Source organism: Penaeus monodon, chromosome 29, assembly GCF_015228065.2.
Source record: "Penaeus monodon isolate SGIC_2016 chromosome 29, NSTDA_Pmon_1, whole genome shotgun sequence".
Taxonomy (NCBI): Eukaryota; Metazoa; Arthropoda; class Malacostraca; order Decapoda; family Penaeidae; genus Penaeus; species Penaeus monodon.
In genome coordinates this window covers 8,339,952-8,340,180 of record NC_051414.1, presented here as the reverse complement: position 1 = coordinate 8,340,180, position 229 = coordinate 8,339,952, and positions in this window count along the sequence as shown.

Here is a 229-nt window from a genome sequence, read left to right as displayed (position 1 = left end):
TTCCGACCCCTGCTACCTCTCATGCAGGTGTCGAGTCACGTGCAAAAGAGAGAAAGAAGCAGAGACGCCTTTCATGGAGGCTTCACACCGGGGTTTCTTTGGGCTTCCTCTCTCGCTCTCCACAGGGAATCCTCAGCTCAGCCGCCGCACTCGGAATAATGCAGTTTTCGTCTTTCTGTCTTTTTATTCCCAAGTTCGTTACGCTTAAAGATGTGTGGACATCATCTAA